The sequence below is a fragment of the Phoenix dactylifera genome, chromosome 2 (assembly GCF_051530095.1).
Source record: "Phoenix dactylifera cultivar Ajwa chromosome 2, Ajwa_hap1_PhDact_Kaust_v1.1, whole genome shotgun sequence".
In the NCBI taxonomy this organism is placed as follows: Eukaryota; Viridiplantae; Streptophyta; class Magnoliopsida; order Arecales; family Arecaceae; genus Phoenix; species Phoenix dactylifera.
The window spans coordinates 43,542,248-43,565,040 of record NC_143191.1 but is presented as its reverse complement, the minus strand read 5'-3'; the positions used below and the strand labels follow the sequence as shown (position 1 = coordinate 43,565,040).

The 22,793-nt window shown below is 37.5% G+C and overlaps 1 long non-coding RNA gene across 50 annotated transcripts in view; it reads left to right on the top strand.

Moving 5' to 3' along the window:
* Positions 1-22,380, top strand: part of LOC103714224 (uncharacterized) — a 56,992-nt gene extending 34,612 nt beyond the window's left edge. For 6 of the 50 annotated variants that reach the window (XR_016399431.1, XR_016399474.1, XR_016399427.1 and 3 more), the window contains one exon: positions 30-18,663. This is a non-coding gene — a long non-coding RNA (uncharacterized LOC103714224). Of the gene's footprint in view, positions 1-29 lie in introns of all 50 variants that reach the window. The other 44 variants (XR_016399456.1, XR_016399454.1, XR_016399471.1 and 41 more) reach the window with 43 other exon arrangements.
* Positions 22,381-22,793: the final 413 nt, after the last annotated feature.

Sequence of the window (22,793 nt, the reverse complement as noted above, 5' to 3'; positions counted from 1 at the left end):
ATTCTTTTTCTAATTATTTATTTCTCTAGGTTGACAGGGATTGGAATTTTTCAGGCAAAACGGTCTCCCAATATGTAATTGATCTGTGGAGGAGTCGTCATGTGTCCCTACAGGATTTTGATCGGTTACCCCCTGTTTGTAACTTTAATTATTTAAAATGTATGGTAAACTGTTGTTGAGTAATATAAATCGGATAGTGAATGAACCTCATGTATTAAATTTCATTGTTTGATGCTAACACTTTTATTGGGAAGACTATTGCTATTGTCTAATTGATCCAGCATTCCTTAGTATTAGACTTTGTGCATGCTGGTCTGCCCCGGGTTTTTTTTTTTTTTTTTGTTCCTTTGGATGGATCGACTGACAGGGAGAAAGTATGGTTTCAGAAGCGTATTTGATATCTAATATTCTAAGAGTTCATTTTATGAAAAATAAAATGATTAGTGTTAAATAGCAACAAAGCAACCTCTCGCAAACTTTGATGAAGCAGTTAAAATGGAATACAGGAATAAATTATGCTCGCTGGGGACACAATACCACGTGACTCTTCATCAAACGTAATATATATGGATGTACAAGTACATATATATACATATATACTTACATACATATATATATATACACACACAAATATATACACACATATATATATATTTTCATTGTATAAATATTTTTTAAAAAATTTAAATTTATATGAATATTTTCTTAAATTTTATATTTTATTTCTGTATTTTTATAAAACATTATTTTTTGAATAAATGCCTCTAATATAGTTTTTTTTTGACATCATTAATAAAAGCTATATTTATTTTAATTCAAAATAAAATAAAATTTTATAATTATTTTTTAATTTTCTATCGTAATTATTTTTTTTGGTAATTTATGAATTAAGAATATTTTAGTTATTTTAATTTGAAATTGTTAATTTTTTAACGGTATGGTGTGAGTAAATATATATGTAAAAATAGAAATAAAAGAGGATAGAATAATAAAAAAATATTTTATGAAGATTTATATATATATTATGAAAGAATATTTATGTAAAATTTGATATGTATACGTGGATGTTCATGGAAAAAAAAACATATATATTATTTTTTGGGATGAATGGGAAAAGAAAAATCTAGAAGGTCGACCGCTTCCGGCTTCAGTCGCTACATGGGAGTTAAACCGTGTGCGTCCACTATATATAGAGCGCAGATTGGGTTGGATGGCATGCTCATGAGTTTAAGTATGGGGTTTCGGGAAGAGGCGGAGGAGCCGGTGGCTTTTTTCTCGCAGAAGCTGCCCCCTTCTGCTTCTCTCCCTTCTTGTCTCTGAGTAGGACGATCCATTTTGCCTCCCATCACTCCCCATTCTCTCTCTCTCTCTCTCTCTCTCTCCCCTTCTTTCTCTGTGTGTGTGTGTTTTGAAGAGGCGGTGATTTGCACAAAAAAAAAAGAAAAAAAGAGGCGGTGATGAGAGACCGAGATCTTTGGGTGATTTGGTGTAGAGCTCGTACTTTTGTTGCTACGATGGTTTGGCCCAGTAGCATTACTCTTTCTAGGCAACGGTGGCGGGGCAGCAGGAAGGTCTGATGCTTCGTAGGCAACCGCTGCAGCCACCAGCTGGAGAGAAGAGTGCAGAGATGGGGAAGAAAGTGGGATCTCCCTCTCTATGCCATAATGATGGGTCAAGGGCGACTCTGAGCCTCTCTCCCGGCTCTTTCTTTATCCGAGATATGTCCCTGTCCTTTTGGCTTTTGCTCATTTTCCTTCCCATTCTATTTAATTTTCTGCATTTTTTTTAACTTTCGATGTTTCAACCCATTCGATTTGAAGTGATTTTTAGAAGATCATATTCTTGTTTTGACGCTAGGGTTTTGGGAATTTTGGGGATTTTGCATTAAAAAAAATCCACTTAGTTTTTTTTTGCACCTCTCCTCTAAGGGGGTTCAAATCCTTTGGGTCAGTTATATGTTTAAAAAAATCATAGACTAATCATAGCAGAAAGGTCGAGAAAGGTATATTTAACCAGAAAAGATCAGATATTCTTTTTTTTTTTTTGAAACGGATGGTAAACCGGATTTATTAAATCGATTAGCATTTTTTTAACTTTCGATGTTTCAACCCATTCGATTTGAAGTGATTTTTAGAAGATCATATTCTTGTTTTGACGCTAGGGTTTTGGGAATTTTGGGGATTTTGCATTAAAAAAAATCCACTTAGTTTTTTTTTGCACCTCTCCTCTAAGGGGGGTTCAAATCCTTTGGGTCAGTTATATGTTTAAAAAAATCATAGACTAATCTTAGCAGAAAGGTCGAGAAAGGTATATTTAACAAGAAAAGATCAGATATTCTTTTTTTTTTTTTGTTTTGAAACGGATGGTAAACCGGATTTATTAAATCGATTTAGAATAAATGCAACTGTGGGGAATCAGAAAATAAAATATTTTAAAACTCAAAAGATTTTTTTTAACACCCGGTCCGTTCCGTTTTTATTTTTATGTTTAGCCTGAGAAAAAGAATCGGATCAAATAAATAGGTGGCATTAAAAAAAACACTTGCCATATTATTCAAGTGGGCACGGTCACCGAGTCCTGACAGTGGTGGGACGAGACTTGCCTCGTCTTCTAAAAAGGGCTGCCTGTTGCCTCTTGAATATCTAGGGTGATGGGGTCGGGTAGACGGGTTGACTCCGATCGATCCGAATTTTTGTTCTTTAAACTCAGACTCGATCAATTAAAAATCGAGTCAGATCGGATTTGTATCTATAATTTTTGATCCCACGGATCATTCAGGTTAGATCTAATCTGATTTGAATTGGGTTTGAGCCGGGGCTGAGTCAGATTTGGGTCATATGTTATCTTTTTTTTTTGTTTTTGCGCTTTTTATCTTTTTTTTCCGCTTTTGGGAAAGAATTTGGGCAAATCGTATTTGGTTATATCATAATTATGAGGTGCTGGGTGACCCATGACTTGAAAGACTTGCAATTAACCTCCGGTCGGAACAGATGACCCATGACTTACTAAGTCGGTCTGCAAGCCAAATTTCATATCACACTATTTTTTATCTCTATGATTGATTGGATGGAACTTGGTGTCTTCCTGCTCCTGTCTCAGGAGGACAAAAAAATACCAGACCTTCCAAAATCCAATTCCATTGCAGAAACTGGCACGTGACCCATATTTAGTTCAGTGTTCCCTCACTTTCTCCCTTCAAAAGTTAAAAGAAATAAAAACCAAAAAACAGAAGGAAAAAAAAAAGCCAGCTACCGAGGCACTAGCGGTATCAACAGTGTAATAGATCGAGAGAGAATCCTGACGGGCCGAGGTTCCTTTGGATTCTGTGAACCTATGCTTGTTGCTATCCTTCTACACTTGAACCCTCCTCCCCTTAGGGCTTTTCCTCCTCATTGGCTGGCATTTCCCGTCCCTTAGAGAATAACAAGGCCATGGGATCAAGCTAACGAGCTCCTAAGAAACCCATATCTCCTTCCTGTCTGCCTTGAAAACCCGCCATAAATTCACTTTAAAACGACCAATAGTACCACCACCCACACAAAAAAAAAGAAGAGACTCTCTTGCTTGTTATCACAAAGCAAACTCATTTATTTGAGCTTTTGCTGGATTTTAGGTGGCTTTGTGCAGCCTTTATTTTGATTTTGTTTCTCTTTTTCTATTTCCATTGCCACCAACTTAGTGCTGTTAAAGCCACCTACTTAGCATCGTTTCTGGTCCTTAGACAAGTCACCTTCTTTCCAACTCAAACCAGCAGTCCTCTCTCTCTCTCTCTCTCTCTCTCTCTCTCTCTCTCTCTCTCTCTTCTAGGCCCAAGAGATTCTGAAGCAGAGCAAAGTTGTGTGGAGCTTCTGTCTTCTTCTTTGTCTTCTGGCACAAGAACATATCTGAGATAGCTCCCATTCATTAAAAAAACCATTTTGGGTCTGCTTTTCTGGCTTTCTTGCTGCTATAACTGTCCCGAGTCAACCAAAAGCTTGAGAGCTCGGCGTTTGGGTTTCCTTCTGTTTTGCTCATTCTCTTCGGGTCTGGTCGGGTCCAGATTCAGTAAACCAGACCTGATCCAGAAAATAGTTCGGGGCCAATTTTAGGACCCGACTCAGACATGTGGGTTTAAAAATTTCAGTCGGATTGGGTCGGGTCATGGGTCGACCGGACCCATTTGCAGCCTTAAAAAGCTTTTACTTTGGAAAGCTCCTCTGCCAAACGGTGCTAAGTACGAGGCTTCAGGAAGAGGCAGTGGAAGGGTCGGTGGCTTTATTCTCATAGAAGCTGCCTCCTTCTGTGCCTTTACCAAGCCAGAGTGGTTCTGAATCCTCCCCATTGTGATATGATATAGAGCTTGCTCCTTCTTGCTTCGATGGTTGGGCCCCTAGCATTACTCTTTCTTGGCAACAGTGCTCGGGCAGCTAGGAAGGTCTGATGCTCTGCAAGCAACCGCTGCAGCCACCAGCTGTATAGAAGAGTGTAGAGATGAGGAAGAAAGGGGGATCTTGCTCTCCCTCTAGGGGCGTTTGGTAACCCCAACAGGATCACCATGGTGAACTAAGGATTTGATCCCCAGTGATCTAAGATCACTGTGTTTTGTAGGCCATAGTCCAGTGATTAAAATTTTTCGAATATCCATGAGTAACTTATTTGGTATGGTACGGAAATCCAAGATCATCGACCACGTAATACCACAAATACTCCTGATATAGCTTAGATTTTTTATGTGTTTCTTTTGCTTATTCCCCTGTAAAATATTTCTTTTTGATTCTTTGATGACCATTCATGCTAATAAAATTTACTATAGATCTTTAGCACTGTTTCCATCTATTTATGGTTGATAGCAATAGTGCTCTAACCTTAGATCTCACTTCATACTAGACTATGTTTCAAGGTGAAATAACCTGTACCTATCTTAAGCTGGAAGATATTTTCTCTTCTTAGTATCGTTCATTTGGAGTTGTCATTCAAATAATTTGAGAGGAAATCCTGTCATTTTCTCGTTTTCTCCTCTACTTGTGCGAAATCTCTGTACGTGCGGACCAACTACTCTATTTTTGTGATGCCATCATGTCCTTATTTCCTTACTCTCAAATCCACCCTTCCCATATCTTTGACGAAGGGTTACTTAATTCACTAGATGTTTGCTTCCCTGAGGCCTCTCGGATCCCCGCCGATCCCGGCCGTTCGACTTTCGTCGCTGCCGACGGCCGATTGTCACCTTCGGACTACTTTTTGTGCTCTCTAGAAAGGAGAGCAGAGAGATGGGAGAGATCGGAGCGGAGAGATGGGAGATGTAACGACTCGAGCATTAAAAAAGGTTGAGGGGTATTTTTGTCTATAATTTTCAACTTAAGATCACTGCCATGGGGTGATCCTGAATTTCTGACCTCAAGGATGGGTATCCCATCACCGGGTTGGATGGTAATTTGAGAAGTGAAGGTGATTTAGGATCACGCCACGTAGGATCACCGTGGTGCAACTAAACGCGGTGATCTTATCACCTCCACCCCCATCACTCTTGATCTTGGGATGATCACCCCATACTAAACGCTCCCTCTATGTCATAATGATGGATCAAAGACGACTTTGAGTCTCTTTCCCTTCTTTTTCTTTATCCGAGATATGTCCCTGTCCTTTTGGCTTTTGCTTATTTTCCTTCCCATTCTATTTAATTTTCTGCATAAAAAATTAATTTTCAATTCTGCAACCACTTAAATTTGAAGTGATTACTAGAAGATCGGATTCCTGTTTTGATGCTAGGGTTTTGGCAATTTTGGCTATTTTATAGAAAAAAATCTACTTAATTATCATTTGCACCTCTCCTTCAAGGGCTTGCCATTGGAGAAGAGGGTTCAAATCCTAGGTATCGTTTAGTTTTTATAAAAAAATCTGAATGTTAAACCCAGTTTCGGCCACTTGGATTCACCTTCCTTCGCTCCCATCCACCTTTGGATCACCCATGGCACAGATTTTAAAGTGCTTTGAACTCCTTCATTCATTGGACTGCATAGATCTCAAAGCAGGCAATCGATGATCCAACAATGGACTCGCATGAAGGAAGATGAATCTTCTTTTGCGTGAAAGATACCGCCTCAAACCTGAGGCCTCAGGAAGAGGCAATGGAAGGGCTGGTGGCTTTATTTTCGCTGAAGCTGCCCCCTTCTGCTCCTCTCCCAAGCTGATGATTCTTAATCCTCTGCATTCTCTCTCTCTCTCTCTCTCTCTCTCTCTCTGTGTGTGTGTGTGTGTGTGTGTGTGTGTGTGTGTGTGTGTGTGTGTGTGTGTGTGTGTGTGTGTGTGTGTGTGTGCGTGCGCGTCTTTTGAAGAGGCTGTGATGAGTAATCAAGATCTTTGTGTGATATGGTGTAGAGCTCATTCTGTCTTGCTACAATGTTTTGGCCTTGTAGCATTACTCTTTCTTGGCAATGGTGGCTGGGCAGCTAGGAAGGTCTGATGTTCTGCAGGCAACCGCTGCTACCACCTGCTGTAGAGAGGAGTGCAGAGATGAGGAAGAAAGTGGGATCTTCTTCTCCCTCTGTGCCATAATAATGGATCAAAAGCAACTCTGAGCCTCACTCCCTTCTCTTTCTTTATTTAAGTTATGTTTCTGTTCTTTTTGCTCATTTTTCTTCCCATTCTATTTAATTTTCTACAAAATTTTTAATCTCTTATATTTGCGGCTCAGGTGATAGGCAACTGCTGGATCATATGCTGATTATTCCTGCAGCCTTTGCTACGTGCCTGTACGAGTCATTTCTCTTTTTCATCTTAGTGATGAGATACCTGCAGACCAGGCAAGGTTGTTCAAGACATACTGACCAAGGTTTGCTATGCAGTTACCATGATGAGGTCTTCCTCCATGGTCCATCGGCCTTTGCTCACCTTAGCCTCTCGTTTCCCGTTTATCCTTTTGTTCATGGTGTTAGTTTCTTCCCCCATGGTAGAGAATTCTGATCCATCTATTTAGAGCATGCTTTAATTCTTTATGTTTCTTTTAAAAATACTTTGCAACTTCTAATGCAAAACAGTGCTTCCCAGAAAAAAATTAATTTGGTGACAATATCTGAAAACTGTTTTTAAAAATAGAAGCAACAGAAAACATGCCTCCCCCCCCCCCTCTTCTCTCTCTCTCTCTCTTCTCTCGTGCTCGCCCACTCCTTTCTTTTCTGATCTTTCTAATTCTCTTTTCTGTTTTTAGAGGCTGTGATGAGTTGTGCTCGTATCTCATGCTTCAGATGCTGAAATTCTGTTCTGCTGCTGGACAATCTTAATCCAAGTATTATAATGATATAATTGGCAGTATTTAAGACATGCTCTCTCTCTCTCTCTCACACACACACACATATTTAATCTTTCTCCTCATCTACCATTGGGGCAGAGGTGAAGTGATGGGATTCCAGCCATCCTTCTAGTACTTTATCTTTTAAATTCGTCATGCATCCCAAATGTTTACTAGTTTGCCTTATTTGAACAGGTTTAGCCAACTTGGATGGCCTGCTATTGTGCAGTCAACTGTTTCTGCCTGCAAGCAACCTCGTCCAATGTCTGATAAATGTGCAGGACTGAGCCTCCCATTTTTTAAAAAACTTTATTGTTGTTGTTCCCTTTTTTTTCGAAAAAGAAAGTACTATGAACCTGTATAAAAAAGGGGAAAGATAATGTAACACACATAAAGGTTATGATGAAGGATATGAATTAACCTGGAATAGCATCAGGGATAGCCCTAAATAGGAATAAGTGGTGAATGAAGATTCATAAAACTGACCCCAAATGGATGGGAAAAGGACAGATGGTTATGGTAAGTACTATCAACCTTTTCTTTTCCTCTTAATACTCCATCGATTTTATTCAACCAGGCCTTTTCTTCAAGGAGTTGCACTGTTGCTATTCTTTTCCCCACTTTCATATATTCCGTACATGTTGCTTGATAGATCGTAAGATTGTGATACTTGACAGATCTTTAGATTGGCCTGCTTTATGCAGGTAACTGCAACGTACAAAAGTTTATTGAAGGAGAATGTTTATTGAAGGAGCTTAACTAAGTAGACATGATTATGGTAGTGAATTCTGAATCTCAGCTTAAAACAGTTCTATATCACATTCCTGCACGCATTCTTCTCTAGCTTACTAGCCCTTTTCGTGGCTAACAACCAACCAAAGGCTGCTCATGAACCATTCATCAATTGACAGCCATAGTCCTTATGGTGGTCATTGTTTGCTTATCTTGCTCCTATCTTTTACGCTTCAGTCAATTAAACTTACATGTGCCTGAGTTCAAAAAGAGAGAGGAAAACTTATATGTGCTTGTTCAAGGATAGGTGACTGAAACCCTACGGGTTTTCATTGTTAGGGGTTTAGTTTCGTGGATTTTTTATGTGTCATGATAAAATAGATCTATGTATTTACCTTAAAATTTCTGGCAGGTTAGATTAGAATGTGTTCTGACGCAACTTAGTATATGTTGTTCTTATGTTTCATGCTTCAGTAAATGGAACTTATATGTGCCTGCTCCAAGGATAGGTGTCTTAAACCCTATTGGTTCATGCGTGGAGTTAGGGGATTAGTGTCATGTATTTGTTATTTTGGCGATGAATTGATCACTGTCATTTCCTTAAATCTGCTAGCAGGTTAGATTGGATCATGTTCTGGCATGTTTTTGTTGTTTAATGCTTGGTCCACCTGCCACCTTAACTGCTTTACTCTACTGTCACGGCAAAATTGGATGGCCAACAGACTCCAGGCAACTGTTGCATCCTTTTAAAATATTCTGCACGATGTCTGAAAATTGGGCAGAGCTGAATGAACTTGGATACAGATATTAGACAGATGCTAAAATTTGTGTCCACTCCACATTTCTTCTAAAAGGATATGAATATTAATTGGATATGACTCCAGGTACAAGTCAGATTTGTGAGAAAAAATATTTTTTAAGGAAAAGATAATGAATAATTCTAAATAATATAATTTAAACATATTGATAGTTTTAAAGAGATAGGAGAATGACAAGTATTTAACATGAAGAATATATGTAATTAAAAATTTTATATTTAATAACTCTCTTCTTGGTCACCAAAAATATATAATCATCTATGTCAATGTTAAGCAAGCCGCGGTGCTTAATTTAAGGTAGCATTTAGCATGATTGCCAGTTTTCTTTCTTTTGTTTTTTCTAAATAAATCTGAAACCAGTTTCTCTCTCTCTGTGTGTGTGTTTTTTTTAACTGAAAGCTTGAAACTTGTTTGGTGGCAAATATGGTGATGGTGGTGGAGAAGAACGTGATGGTGGCCGACAGCAGGCAGCGGTGGTCGGTGGCAGTGGTGGTCGGTGACAGCAATGATGGCCAACGGTGGGGGTGGCCAGTGATTGCTGATAGCAGGTGGCGATTGGTGGTGGATGGTGGTCCGTGATGGCAACCGGCAGTAATTGGTGGCTAGAAATATTTGGCAATGGGCGGAGGTGACGGCCTGCGGTAGCAGTAGTGGCGGATGGTGGGCGGTTGGGGAGGTGGCAAGCCATTGCTAGTTTTCATAAAAGTCAGCCACATTTTCTGGTTTCTACAATTTCCAGAAACTGGTTGTCCGTTTCAAAAAATGGAAAATGGATTATTAAACACATGTTCTGCCTGGCAACCATGTCAAGAAGTGCCTAGATAAAAGAAAATCTTCATTTTTTATTTGAGCTAAAGTTGAGCATTTGGATATTTGAATTGAAAAATATCTTAGTATCCGGCTATCTGACTCCAAATCCAAAAAAGATTCAAATCCATCTGAAGTAACCTACCATTCGGAGATCTGGATCCGAATCCCAGAAGAATACTTAAAATCTGTATATGTATCTAAATATCTATATCAGTATATGTATCTAGATATCTATATCCGGATCCTTATTCAAATCTTATCAAACAGTGATTTTTCTATCCAAATTTGGTGTGGTCTGGATCTGGATTTATCAGACCCGCTTTCTGGCCTATTTCTAACTTGTGCCATTCTCTGGATATCTTCATTGTTTTGCAGCTTTTGCCTTCCCACAGCACGAATGGTTTTCTTGGTAGACTGCCTCCTGCAGCACATTTTTCCCCCTCTAATTATGTTCTTTCTTTATCAGTTTTGACGTTTCGGAGTACTGATAGTGGTGTTTGCTTGATCCTTTCATCTTGTTCCATGGTTCCTGCATTAAGGAGTATCACAATTTTTCAAATTCTCTTCAGCATTTTTTTTCCTTTTAGTCTTTTCAGAATGAGCGAGCCGCTGACTGATAAAAGATGGAACCCTCTTTTTATTCTGCTAGTGCTACTATGATTACTGTTGTCTTGTAAATGGTTGTTTGGTGAAAAGTAGTTGCTTGGACAATTTCTGCTGGCCGCATTCTTTATGGGTAAACCACCTGCTAGTTCTGTCACAGCTACTGCCTCCTCTTGTATGCTTGGTCTTATGTAACTAAACAACCTACTCCTGTTGCAGCAACTGCTTCCTCTTGTAGGATTGGTCTTATGTAACTTACCTCATAGTCCTGTCTCACCATCTGCCTTCTCTTGTATTCTTGGTCTTATGTAACTAAAGCACCTCCTAGTCCTGTTGCAACAATTGCCTTCTCTTGCTGTTTGTGTTGCTGTGAGCGGAGTGCTTTGTGAAACCAGCTTCACTAGCTTAGGCAATTTTAGGCCATTCATTAAAACTGAACCTGATAATGGCTGTTTAAGAGATTTTTAGGCATCTTTTTCCTACAGAAGCAAAAGAGGTTGTACCATGGGCGGTAATGTACCATGGGCAGTGGTAATTTGCTGGTTACTTTATTGTATGGTATTGGACGAGAGGTGGTGTGCTAAAGCAAGGGCATTTTGCAGTCTCCGAACTTATGGTACTTGCTTGCAGTTGTGCTTGTATATTTCCATGGGGTGTGGAGTAGAATATTCATAAAACTGGATTTTTTAAAGTACTTCCTTCTCTATTCGATGCAAGTAATGGGGAGGAAAGCTTGGATGATCTGGTGATCTTCTGTTAAACAGCTGCAGCCATCAGTAAGCTCCTGAATCTTAACATGCTTTCCACCTTTTGGTTTTTCCTTCTATTTTGTAGTAGCTTATTTTCATGCCATGACCCTTTGAACTTGTCTCTTAGCTCCTTCAGTGATTGTCTTTGTGATACCTATGTAGATGTGCAAACAGCTCATTGAAATTTTTAAAGTCTAAAACACAGTTGAAGCAGAATTCGAGGCTGAAGTTTAAGTTATAATCAAAGTTGAGTAGCTCCAAGCAGGCATGTGATACAGGAGCTTGTGTTTTTATTGCTGGAAAAACTATAGATAATGAAACTTCATAGGGGACATTTGTTGTAAGACCTATATTTGAACCTTTGGTTTGTTATGAATGATATGAAACGGCGTGGTAGTATTGAAAGGGGCTAGATAAAGTTGAGTGAACAGAAATAAAATAACTTGTAACTGCGGGTGAAGGTAGTTCAAATAAGAATTGCCTTCAGTTTAAGGAGCAATGTGGCAAAAACTCTTTTGGGAATTAGGTATTGGGGAAAGTGTTCATATGTCAAGGAGCGCTCAAACAATTTTTTAATATGCAATCTGTTGGATATGGAACTGGGTTCGGTACGGTTGAGGTAAAAATTTGTGGGTTTCTTTTCTCAAACTCATATATTTCCAGGATTGCTGCTTGCCAAACATGTGGTAAGTATGGAATGAACCACTGATTTATATCACGGGAAGCAGCTCATGTAGCCTGCTGGTATTGGTCACATCCAAAAGTTGAATTCACGATCATGGTGGGTTGGGAAATGTGATATTGTCTGCATGTCCTAAGTAATGCTAGGTATTTTTCCCCTTCTGTTTTAGGGAATATATACTTCAATTTACATTTAGCTATATATCCATTCTGCATGTTGATATGTGTGAGCAATTATTGCAAACCTTTGTAAACGCTAACATTCATAATTTTTCCACACCAGTACCATTCATATGCGTTCTAGAAATTGATATGGTAGTCTATATGTTCTTGTGTGTTCGTAGTTGACAATAGAAATTCCATGATATAACTGTTGGACTGTACTGTCTGATTTTTGTCTTATTATATGAACAGCAAATACAAAGCCTTGGCATTCAAGCACCACATGAAACCGGTTGGAACCCAGTTATTTCAATTTAGCAAACGCTCAAGCAGTAGAAATTTTCTTACTGAGCTGGATTTTTCTAGGGCAACTATTTGGCTGATTTTATATTTAATAGCAAGCAACAATTTGGAGGCTCTTTTTTTTAATTCTGATATAATGTGATTAGATACAATTGGATTCTTGAAATCTAAGTAGCCCATATTACCACATACAAGGGAAAACATACATGTAAAGAAAATGCATTGGGTAGAAACTAGTAATATGAGCTGAGTGCTTTTGCATGTCGACTAATGGAGCTGTACTTTTTTGAAAGTTGTTTGGATTCCACAGGCGATTGAGTTGTTGAACAAGATTGTAACACACAAACAACCTTGTTGCGGAATGTTCCAAGAATGTTCATTTTGCCCAAGGGCTTTTTAGATATTTTTTGGTTGATGAGTCCAGGTTGAGAGCTGAAACTTGTGCAATAGTTCTAGGCTGCAAAAAATATGCGAATTATGCTATTTGAATTGTCTGACTTATCAATTCATTGAATGCATGTTTTTTTGAGAAACTGTTGAAACAAAATTACTATCAACTTGATTTTAAGAAGAAATTATTGAGTGTACTACATATGAAATACCAATATGTATATATATATATATATATATATATATATAGAGACACACACACACACACACATACGCGTATATATATACACACGTATATATATACACACGTATCTATACACGTATATACGTATATACGTGTATATATATACACGTATACACGTATACACGTATATGTATATATGTATATGTATATATGTATTTGTATATACTTATAGGTATATATGTATAGGTATATATGTATATGTATATGGATATGCATATAAACACACACACACACATGCATACACACACACACACACACACACAGACACACGTATACATGCATATATTTATATATATATGCATATATGCATGCATATGTATATATGCGTGTGTGTGTGTGTGTCTAGATTTTTTTTGTATAAATATTTTTTAAAAAAATTAGATTTGCGTGAGTACTCTTTTAATTTTGATATTTATTTTTGTATTCTCATAAAACATTGTTTTTCATAAGTGTCTTTAATATAACTTTTTTTTGGCACCATTAATGAAAACTATATTTATTTTAGTTAAAAATAAAATAAAATTTTGAATTTAGTTTTTTATTTTCTATCGCAATTATCTTATGAATGTTTTTTTTTTTACATCTACCGATTAAAAATATTTTAGTCATTTTATTTTGAAATCGTTAATTTTTTAACGGTGTTAGATGGCGTGAGTGTATATATATATATATATATATATATATATATATATATATATATATGCAAAAATAAAAATAAAAAAATAGAATAATAAAATAAATATTTTATAAGAGTATATATATAAATATAAATTTTTAAAGGATATTCATGCAAAATTTGATACAAGGATATTTATGGAAAAAAATCTATATATTATTTTTTGGGATGAATGGGAAAAGAGAAATCCAGAAGGTCGACCGCTTTTGGCTTCAGTCAGTACATGGGAGTTAAACTGGGTGTGTCCACTATAAATAGAGGGCAGATTGGGTTGGGAAGCATGCTAATTAGTTTTAGAGCTCGTTTGGTTCGCGCGAAGCATTTTTCCTCCTAAGAATATGATTCTTGGGAAGAAGATTCCTACTGAAAATGTACTTTTGGCATGTTTGATTAAATATGAGAAAGTGACAGATTTCTACAGTGCTTATGTTTGGTTGACCCTCCACTTTTTTTAGAAATGTTGTGTAATTTCTATTACACCCTTAATAAAAATTAGGTCTTTAATGCCTTTTAATGCTGAAGTGTCTTTTTGGAAAAAATAAATATGGAGTGATTCCTGCCTCATGGAAAATATTTTTTCGTTAATATGAAAATCATATTTTTATAGAGATATAACTTTTCTAACTCTCTCCCTTAAAAACTTCAACCAAACAAGAGACATCTTATTACTTTTTCATTGACCACACTTTCTTCCTTCTTTTCCCGCGAATCAAATGAGCCCTAAGTGTAAGGCTTCGGGAAGAAGCGGCGGAGGGGCCGGTGGCTTTGTTCTCGCGGAAGCTGCCCCCTTCTGCTCCTCTCCCTTGCCGTTCGAGGTCGGCCCCGCTTTTAGCGGGGGCGAGGCTTGGCTTGATTGGCTCTGAGTAGGACGATCTATTTTGCCTCCCACATTCCCCATTCTCTCTCTCTCTCTCTCTCCTCTTCTTTCTCTGTGTGTGTGTATGTGTTCTGAAGAGGCGGTGATTTGCACAAAAAAAAAGGAGGCGGTGATGAGAAACCGAGATCTTTGGGTGATTTGGTGTAGAGCTCGTTCTTTCATTGCTACGATGGTTTGGCCTAGTAGCATTACTCTTTGTAGGCAACGGTGGCGGGGCAGCAAGGAAGGTCTAATGCTTCGCAGGCAACCGCTGCAGCCACCAGCCGGAGAGAAGAGTGCAGAGATGGGGAAGAAAGTGGGATCTCCCTCTCCCTCTATGCCATAATGATGGATCAAGGGCGACTCTGAGCCTCTCTCCCTGCTCTTTCTTTATCCAAGATATGTCCCTGTCCTTTTGGCTTTTGCTCATTTTCCTTCCCATTCTATTTTAATTTTCTGCATTTTTTTTAACTTTCGATGTATCAACCCATTCGATTTGAAGTGATTTTTAGAAGATCATGTTCTTGTTTTGATCCTAGGGTTTTGGGATTTTTGGGGATTTTGCATTAAAAAAAATCCACTTAGTTTTTTTTGGCACCTCTCCTCTAAGGGGGTTCAAATCCTTTGTCAGTTATTTGTTTAAAAAAAATCATAGACTAATCTTAGCAGAAAGGTCGAGAAAGGTATATTTAGCAAGAAAAGATCAGATATTCTTTTCTTTTTTTTTTGTTTTGAAACAGATGGTAAACTGGATTTATTATGTCGATTTAGAATAAATGCAACTGTGGGGAATCAGAAAATAAAATATTTTAAAACTCAGAAGATTTTTTTTAACCCCCGGTCCGTTCCTTTTTTATTTTTATGCTTAGCCTGAGAAAAAGAATCGGATCAAATAGATCGGTGGCATTAGAAAAAAAACACTTTCCATATGACTGAAGTGGGCACAATCACCAAGTCCTGACAGTGGTGGGACGAGACTTGCCTCGTCTTCTAAAAAGGGCTGCTTGTTGCCTCTTGAATATCTAGGGTGATGGGGTCGGGTAGTCGGGTTGGCTCCGATCCAACCCGATTTTTTGTTCGAGTTTTAAACTCAGACTCGATCAATTAAAAATCGAATTAGAACGGATTTATACCTATAATTTTTGATCCAATAGATCATTTAGGTTATATCTAATCTGATTTGAATTGGGTTTGAGTCGGGTCTGAGTCAGATTTGGGTCATATGTTATCATTTTTTTTTTGTTTTTGCGCTTTTTCTCTCTTTTTTTTCGCTTTTGGGAAAGAATTTGGGCAAATCGTATTTGGAAGACTTGCAATTGACCTCCGGTCAGAACAGATGACCCATGACTTACTAACTAAGTCGGTCTGCAAGCCAAATTTCATATCACACTATTTTTTATCTATATGACTGATTGGACGGAACTCGGTGTCTCCCTGCTCCCCCTCTCAGGAGGACAAAAAAAATCCCAGACCTTCTTCCAAAATCCAATTCCATTGCAGAAAACTGGCACATGACCCATATTTAGTTCAGTGTTCCCTCACTTTCTCCCTTCAAAAGTTAAAAGAAACAAAAACCAAAAAAACAGAAGGAAAAAAAAAAGCCAGCTGCCGAGACACCAGAGGTATCAACAGTGTAATAGATCGAGAGAGAATCCTGGCCGGCCGAGGTTCCTTTGGTTTCTGTGAACCTATGCTTGTTGCTATCCTTCCACACTTGAACCCTACTCCCATTAGGGCTTTTTCTCCTCATTGGCTGGCATTTCCCATCCCTTGGAGAATAATAAGGCCATGGGAGCAAGCTAACAAGCTCCTAAGAAACCCATATCTCCTTCCTGTCTGCCTTGAAAACCCGCCATAAATTCACTTAAAAACGACCAATAGTACCACCACCCACACACAAAAAAAAGACGAGACTCTCTTGCTTGTTATCACAAAGCAAACTCATTTCTCTGAGCTTTTGCTGGATTTTAGGTGGCTTTGTGCACCCTATATCTTGATTTTGTTTCTCTTTTTCTGTTTCCAATACCACCAACTCGGTGCTGTTAAATCCACCTTCTTTCCAATTCAAAACTTCTATGATTTTGCACAAAACTTCTATTTCTTGTTTTTATTTTCAAATCTTTTGAAACAATAGATTTTTATTGAGTTTCATTTACTTGTCGGTCAAATTCTTTTTTTCTTCTTGGGTTTTTGAAAACAGAAACAGAAAACAAAAGTAATACCAAACGGGCCTTAAGGCTATGATGATTTGCCCCGCGGTTAATTCCCTTCTAGATGCATTTTGAGGCATTCACATTGATTTGCTGGGTGCATGAAAATTTTTCTCTCCATTATTACTAGTTCTAGACATGTCTGATTAGGGGTGAAAGTGGATCAGATAATATTCATCCGAATTTGTTGTTGTATTTAAATCTATCTGGATATTGATAAAAATTTGATATAGATATGGATAGACAACTATTCGATATCCGAATAACTTATTTTATTTGTAATCTTATTTTAAAAAATAAATGATTATATTAATATATTATTAATTTGATTTCTTATCTATTTAATAATATTTTTGATTTTGTGGTCGTAAAATTTAATTATCTAATTTATATCAGTATTTACATCTGTATTTTTGGTATCTGATTTGTATTTTTATCGGTTTACAATAAATATATGTATAAATTTTTGCATCCGACTAACATCCATGTCTATATTTATCAACTAAAATAAATATGTATATGGATATGTTAGTATCTGATCCGTACTTGATCTGATTTCAACTCTATGTCTGATGTGTGTGGGTTTGTTTTGTCTGCTGCAAGGTTGATACAAAGAATTTCAAATATGGCTGGATGCAATTCAATGAATTTGGGATTCTTTATCGGCTTATTTATAGGCCAGCAAACAAGCAAGCTTTTTGTGAACAGCTCTGGTCCTGCTCCAAATTCTCCTTGAGTTTGGTTCTTGATCAAAATGAGCTGAGCGGGAGCTAGGCTTAGTCACTCAAGCTCATTCAATTCGTATTTGCAGTTCTCTTGGAATTGGCAGGGCAGAATAGGATGGTCTGTTGTTTTACAGGCAACTATCTGCAGCCATTTCATTAGATCTGTTGTTTAGAGGGTTTTTTGCTTTCTTATGCACATTGTCCGGCGGCATGGGCGATCTGAGCCTTTTTTCTTCCCTCCTTATCGTTTATGCCTTTAATGAGGCTGTTGAAGATATTAAACTGCCAAGAATTCCTTCAGAAATAATTTAGTAACTGAAAAATGTATTCAAAATATCATTCAACTGGTATGGTGTATTCTTATTGCTCCCTTTGGGTTGGTATCATGAAATATTCCATTTAATGGAGTAAAGTGATTGATGCAGATTCCTGTGCCTATGTTTCTTTTGTTCTTAACATTATTATCTTCTTAAGATTAATGCTTGATAACTTGGTGATGTCACTTGAAGGTAACTCAGCTGAGTTGTTGGGCCATTGCTATCTTTGGAGTTGGCTTTGTGAATCATGGCACATGATGAACCAAAGTAAAAGGCTACAAGGTCCTATTGGTGGGTGTGACGTCAAGCGTCACATCAGATTGCAACTAGTTTGACAGCTGGTTTGGCTTATGCAATGTAAAGGGGTCCTGGTTTAAAGGCTAAAGCATCAAATCTAGCTTGGATATACGGATGTCCGATCTGTATTCAATCCATTTTCAGCCCCATCTAAAGCATTGAATCCTTATGCCATGTTGCTTGCACTTGAAGAAGGGAAAAAAAGCATTACAATGCTTGCATGCTGTGTGGCATGAGGGGTTGGTGCTGTTAATGTGGTCTGTGAAATACATACAAAGTGTCAACTCCCTTGTGACCCATTAGGGTGTTCTTGCTTTTCCCCTTTTGTTGTTATGGTTGAACACGCATGCATTTTCCCCCTTTTGGCAATATTGTTGGGTCTTGGCATTTTTCTTCTTTATACAGAGGCAGTGATGATTTGCCCAAAAGGTATTAACTTTGTCAGTTTTATGGTGGGCTATTATTTACTTATTATTTACCATGCAGAGGTGGCAATGGGTCGAGTTTGGTTTCCTGTCAGTATCCTCAGCATTTCATTTTCTTTCTGTTACCTTAATGGATTGATATGATGTGCACAATTTGATAATCTGTTTTCCCATGTTCGTCATTTCATTTATTTGATGACATTTGCTCCATTTCTTTTTAAAAGTGGGCTACTCATTTCTTGCCAATATCTGAAGTATATTTGTCGAACACTAGTTTACCGTGCTCTACTGGCTTGGCATATTTGGATAGGCTGCTTGTCAGCGGACAGCCATTGCAGCCTATCTAAAATGGGCTGATTGATGGGCAAATACTGAGCCTCTCTAACCTACCCTCTAAATTTGGATAAAAGGAAGTTTTATAAAATGTTTCTATTGTCTCTCTTTTTGTATTATTATCTATATTACCATAGTTTCCATCATTTTACTTATGTTTTTAAAAATTTAAAAATCTTGCTACTTTTTCTCTTTTTGTGTTATGTATATTGTTATAGTTTCCATAATTTTACTTATTAAGGTATTTGCAAGTTTGTGTAGCCTAGGGCATTCTTTGATGACTTGAACAATTTTCATCGGTATCCGTGATGCTTCATTTTTTTCTAATACCATAATGGGTTGATATGATGTAGACAATTTGATAATCTGTTTTCATGTGTCCTTGTCATTTGCTCTAATTTTATATTGTTGATTGATTTTTTGTTCCCTTCTGGTTTATAAGATACAGGAATATGCTTCTCTGCACTGACAAGTTTTCTGTTTGTGTTGCTTTCTGTTCTTTCTCTGGAGGTTGGGTGATGGGAGAAGGCTACTCCCATCCTTCAGGATAGTCTGCCCCATCCTACCCTTCCAAGCTGGTGATGTCCTCCATCCACTTTGATGATCTCTATTCTGCTGCTGCTTGTATCTCATTTACTTCTGTTTTACTCCTATTTATATAGAGCAACAGTTTATCTTGTATTTATTCTGTCAGGTAATCAGAGAGCGTTCAGAATGTCATTGCCGCTGCACCTTGTGTCCCTAGTTGTTTTGTTAGATGGAGGAAATTCTAATGATTTCAGGGTCATAGCAGATTTTAATTGCTTTGTGCTGTTCTGAACATCAATTAATTCAGTGTATATATCCTGGATTCTTGTAGAGTAATGTACTTTTGCAGAGAGGAAGAAGCTGCAAGCTTCGAATACTTTACATGTAAGCTTGTTATTGGGCATGATTGCTCTTTGCCTCAAGATAACAAACTAATGTGCAAAACTGATAGCCTCTTTCACCAAATTTCAACGGTTCCTATTTTAATAAAAACTTTGTTCAATTTTTAGGTCCTAGTGTTCTATATGACTTTGCTTCTTTTTTCAAATTTGAAGGTTTCCTTTTGTTTAACATTTCTCTTAAGAGGTCTGTTAGACGAGTTTGTTTGCAGCCCGTATTTGACTCGAAATTCTGCTTGAACTTGAGTTGCTTGGTTTGTAAACGAGGTAGGCTAGAGCTAGACTTGGTATATTTGAGCTATCCTTGATTAAGACCAGAATAAAAAAAAATGGAATTGATATGTTTACATTTTATATATATATATATATATGAAAATCTTATTTTAATATTTATTTATTGAAGGGACATAATTTAATAATAAAGAATGCATTTTCTTCCATAATACTGGGATATTGTTGTGGTGGTTAGCTAGAAAACTATATATGAAAGCTTTAGGTGACCTCAGGCTTACCAAATCTGTTAAGCAAAAGTGTTTGTGCGCAGCTTTCTGGAAAGTAAATGGGCGGGAGGTTGAAAAATAAGCTGAAGTTGAGCTTGGACTCACTCATTTGTGGTTGATTTGTTTGCTCCTGTAATCATTAAAACAAATCTACTTTCGGTGGCATAGGTAAGCTTGGACGGCCTGTCCTGCTATTCAGACAGCAGTGTGCAACCTCTTGTTTAGATGTTGAATCTTGGTTTTGTTCTTTTGCAGCCTTGATAAACTAGGTTCCTCTTTGGCAAGGATTTTGGTGTTTTTGTGGATTAATTTAACCCCCTTTTTTACTTTGTATAACTACTGGATTGTATGATTGTAACATAGTTTCTAACTTACAGAATTTCTAGAGTTAACAACATGTTTATTTGCTGAGAATATGTATATCTTCCTTTTTTTCTGGAGACTCTTGATTTGGTAGGTAAGTTGCTATACCATTTGTGCTAAGAAGAGTTGCCTCCTCTTTTCAGCTAATATTGACCCAACTTAATTAGTGTCGAACTTCTTTTCTTTTCTGCTGCTTTGTTCATTCATTCATCCACTCATTTTTGCTTCTTTATTTCTTTCTATCAGTGGTTAAAGGGTCTGATGATTTGCCCTTGTATCTCCTTTGTGCTTCAAGTGTTGAAATAGTATGCTGACATCTGCAAGAAATTCTTGTCTTGATAAGAAGGCTGTTATTTTACCCCTAGGTCCAATTTTGGGGCAGGTGGTACATCAATTTTTAATGCCTGATATACATATTTTTGAAGATCCAATATGCATTTGTTACTTCTGCCTCCTAGTTAGATCTAGGGGCAAAAATTGTAAAGATGTTATCTTAAAATCTGGTTAGCATTATTATACAATAGATTGTAAAGATGTTGGATTAGCTAAATCTGGTTTGTATAGTCTGCCAAGAATGGTTTGTTCATTCGTTTAGCATGATTTTCTGTAACAAAATTAGCTGTGGTAACTGCTAAAGGTGGTGCCTAGAGTTCTACATCAGGTGTTTTTGACTTCTTTTTTTGTTTTTCTAAGAGGGTTGGGGGTAAGGGGTAGCTGGGACTTGTGTGGTTCTGAAACACTTATTTTCTCCTCTTTTCAGTGGCAAGCCAATCTTGGACAGTCTCCTGTCTCCAGGTAAAACAGCTTGTGTTTCTTTTCTTTTCAGTGGCAAAGGAATTGCCCAATGGCAGAAAATTGCCCTCATTTCAGTTTATAATTGTCTGCATTTAGATTTTGTGTCTAGTTTTTAGGTATTGTATTTTCAAGCTTGTACCATTTTTGCTTGTTAAAAGTGTCTGGATTCTTTGTGAAAAGCCAGTGCGATGCTTGTGGTGAATCAGTGAAGTAGATTGCATCAGGGTGGTAAAAATTTGAAGATTGCTTGCTTGATGGTAATGATATATGATGACCTGATTTCATATCTTTGTTTTTATCCAAATGTTTTTCCCTTCAGGATTTAGGTTATTAAGAGTTTCTAAGCTTCGATGCAGTTAATACTTGCTGCTCGTTCAGTTAATACTTGCTGCTCGTTCGTAGGAGATGGAAGGAGGGCCGCCTTCAGAGGGGCAAGTAGGCAGCTGTCTGAGAAAATTTGTCATTGATGTTGAGCACCTTCTCTCCCTAGTCAAGATGCTAACTTTCTGTCATTGCTTCGTAATAAAAAAAATGTTTTCAGACTGTCAAATAAAAAAAATTTATGCATCCATGCTACCGGATTGTTCAAATGTCTTTTAAATGTATTCTCTGATACTAGTTTATTGTCATGTAATTCGAAATTTCATTGCTAAGCTGTTCTCTTAGATCTTCCTCATCTCCATGAGCTTCAATCTCTTATCTAGGGGTCAAAAGCATTTTTCCTTTTTATATTACAATTGGTTTCTCTTGATCTTGTAGAGGATCGGCCGCTTGCAAGAGCATGGGTGGTTTGAAGTGCTAAATAGCTTTTCAGCTTCCTGGTGGTTGGCCAATCAATTGAGAAAGTGTGCTGAAGGCAGACTATGCTGTCGCCGGATTGTCTGAAACCAAGTGCTGAAGCCAATGCATTTATATTGGACCAATTACGTACAAACATGTATACAAGGAAGGACCAATGCTTTAAAATATGTTCCAAAATACTCTTAGCAGGCCTCTCCCGCTGATGGAAGTTTATTACCTTAAGGATCCACAGGTTCTGAAGCCCGTGATCTTATTTGTGTCCGATTTGAGTAACGTGCGTGGTTATATATATCATTTTCGTATATTCCTGTTTGTACGGGATTCACGTACAAGTTTCACCACCTGTGTGAATGTTGGTGGTGAAGTTTCAATGCTATTAAATATGTTTCCTTTCCTATATCAGATGATACGGGAATCTTGGAGGGTAAGTTGTTCCATAAGCAACCTGTTGCACAGCTCGGGTTCGGAGGATGATGCGATAGCTGATAAATCGATTTTCAGATTTCTTCATTTAGGAGAAATTTTGGGTTTTCTTTTTATATGAATAGAAAACTATTTACTCGTCTTCGGTCCGATATTAAATGTCTCCTCTTTCTCCTGTTACTTATAAAATGGTAAGGTGCAAAGAAATCATTAGACAGATGGTACTATGTATTTTCATGTCCCCTGCTCTTTTCCTTTTTTTTCCTCCAGAGTATGTTTACGAAGCTTTGTTGGCCAAGTAGGGTTACCCTCTTCTTTGCTGATGATGATGCAAATCTCTGTACCCTTCTTTCTGACGGCTTGTCTTTTGACTTTTCCTCTCCTACT